The sequence below is a fragment of the Seriola lalandi genome, unplaced genomic scaffold (assembly GCF_002814215.2).
Source record: "Seriola lalandi dorsalis isolate HSWRI2012SDOR001 ecotype SW California unplaced genomic scaffold, Sedor1 jcf7180002054894, whole genome shotgun sequence".
NCBI lineage: Eukaryota > Metazoa > Chordata > Actinopteri > Carangiformes > Carangidae > Seriola > Seriola lalandi.
The window spans coordinates 569,759-572,922 of NW_019525446.1; positions in this window are offsets into that span (position 1 = coordinate 569,759).

The following is a 3,164-nucleotide window of genomic DNA, read 5'->3' on the forward strand; positions in this document are numbered from 1 at the left end:
CACACACACACACACACACAGAGTTGAGTCAACCTTTCTGACACTAAGCAGAAGAGGTGAGATTTACAGGTCCAAGGTGTTGGGTTAGATTATGAAGTGTTAATCATATGTCACTTCCCACTGGCTGTCAGAGGCTAAGGATAGAAAGTCATACAGTAAACTGATGTATAACCATTAATCTTATTAATAAATGGTCTGTGGAGTGTTTCTCCACCCCCAACATAGATAAAACAAAGAAATGCCAAAGCCTTTCCTGACGTTGATAGCTAAACTTGTATATGCAGGAGGCTTATTAGCAGCAATGAAAGCTGATAGAGCAGATTTATGTACGGGGCTCAGCCGCAACAGGATTGGCAACTGTACGACAGCGACTGACTGAGGGAGAAAAAGCCCATGAACAGGCGGCAGCAGCACCCTACAGATGTAACAATGGCATTGGTCTTTTCTTTGCCAGCAATTAGGCATCAGCGTGTGCTTTTGTTCTACTGCTGCAAAGCCCTGGAGATGCCTAATAGAATACAAACTACCTCTAAACTCAGTTCAATGACCACACACACATCGATCACTCGCACCAGGAGTCGGCCTCATCTGGGATTCAGCCAGTCAATACCTCTTTGTGCACACTTGAAAACTGAAATTAACATATCCATCCACCGTGGCCTGTTCTGTGCAATTTTCAACTCATTGTGGTTTAATGTGGAAGGCAATTATCAGTTATTTTGACATTTTGAGCTGTTTTTCTTCTATTTAAACAGTGTAACAAGCCAAATAGGCTTAACTGCATGGAGTACATGAACAAATTAGCTTTAGTTATGAAATGGTTAGTTGTTGCAATTTTTATATCAACTATATTAATCATAAATTTTAAAAACATGTGCCACGTCTCTCTGTTTGTGATGGAAATCTTTTGTTTTAACAGTTTGACGGACAGGAACGAACCAGACCAAAGCTGGTTAAATCTAACCTGCGGGTCTCTACATCTTCTATTTAATGGCAAACTCTGATCTTCCCTATACATATCGCGATAATGTAGTCTATAGATTATCTGATTATAGTCTATCTGTCATACACTGCGCGAGCCATTGGACGTTATGCCAGAACATTTTCGCAATCTCGTCCTAAATTTCTCATACTTTTTTTCTGTGACGCCTGTTCTTATGAATGTTCCAAGTCGGATTCCCCAAACCAATCGAACTTGGCGTAACTTGCTCAATACACACTGATGAACACTAACCTGTGCATGAGGAGGTTGTGCATTTGTGAGATTTGACCATTAGCATAATCCCCTAAAATATCCCTATAAGGCTTCGTTCGTAGTAAAGGTTCATTCACAAGAATTGTCATAGAAGAAGTAAAAAGAACTTCACACTGTGCATCTTCAAGTCTTCTGTCAGAAAAATCAGCAAACAAAAACATTGTATGATTGGATTATGTCAGATGTTAAGAACATCTTTCTACAGCAACATGCAAGGTGGTCAATGTGACGACAATCAGATATTAGATATTAGAGATATTAGACTTGAGATTATTACAGCTGACTGCCAAAAACTACAGTTCCTCAAATGGCCACTTGAAAAGCGATTCAGGTGCTGCCAAGATGGCGGCAGCAGAGCAGCCTACTCTGCAGACACCTATGGGTGACGTGACTGAGGCTACGTCCATCTTTATTTCCAGTCTATGGGTGCAGCAGAGGATGATAATGGACAGCGACCTACATAGAGACCCTGAGGCACAAAATCTAAATTGGCAAGCTATGATTATGATGATACGATGAACAGGACATTATATTATACTGTCAGGAAATTCCCTGAATACCACGTATGTGCTAAGGTGGTAAGACTCAAAATTAAGTTACTTGAGCTTCAAAGAACTACTGCTGAAGCTGAATATGTCCCATTACATCCCATTGCATACGCGGCGTGTCCGCGCTGCAGAGTTCTGCTGGAGAAAGCTGAGTGCAGCATGATGATGAGAGAATCATTAGAGGGACTCTGGAGGCATCGCAGTTGATGGCTACGAGCGCAAGAGTCCTCCTGACACCACGGCTCAGGTAGCTCTTACTTCTTAGCGCCTGCCTCGCCTTCTATTGTGAGAACTCAGCAGCAGCTCTTTCCCTCTGCATCCGCATAAGCTATGTTGAGACCGCTGACCTACAATTACCTTCGTGTGATCCAGTGGGAGGCTGCAATTAAACAACTTTTCTGCTTCGTGTTCGGGAGAAGAGTTGATCTCTCAGATTGGAGTCATGGGCGTCTATCGTGATGATACCAGACAAAACGAGGCGCCTCTCTTGTTTCAATTATTCAAGATGGGCTCAGAGCAGGGAAGAGGATGAGATGCTCCACCTGCCAAAGGCGCAGCTGGGAAACATGGTTGCTACTGTTACCCCAGATTTAACTGTGACGAAGATGCACATCAGAACACCTAAAACATCATCATCCTTATTTCCAGTCTACAGTAGTAGTATATTCTTGGAATATGCTATGAGTTCACTGCAAAGTCCATTAACACGAGGAAAGCATATGTGTATTGTTGTGTTCATTATTTTGGCATGAATCCAGGGCAGAACTGTAGCAGCGAAATGAACCTAAGTGTGTTTTAATGGGTGTGTCATCCTGGCAGTCACACACTCCCTCAGATGTCCCCAGCGCCATTTCAGGACACAGCACACTTCCAGCAGGCCGGGGCTGTTAAATATCCATTATGCACTGTGTGTGTGAACTGGACCAAATAAACCACAACGCCGCCTCTCTCCTCACTTTTTTTTTTCCCTGGCAGCATGTCGTGCACTTAACTCACATCAACTGTCTTGTACCGAACTCTTTTGAAAAGCGTGCTCGCAATGAAAGGTTAAAATCCTGTTATATTGACATAAAGGGAGCTCTGTGGCAACAAAACTGTGACAAAAGCAGAGTGTGCTCGCCGTGAGGACCTCTTGAATTCAATTAGATTTTCATTCTTGTGGCTAAACGTTCAATTTTGTTTGAGATTTTTCAAGCCTTGCAATTTGTTAATTCAATAGACTATTAGACTTTAGACTATTTTGTTGTCATTTTCCACCATTTTCAACAATCACACCCTACATAGATGCCAGAAATTCCTTTTGATTGTTACCACAGTTGCTCCTCAAAGAGATAATATAAAATCCTCCAAGGAAATTATCA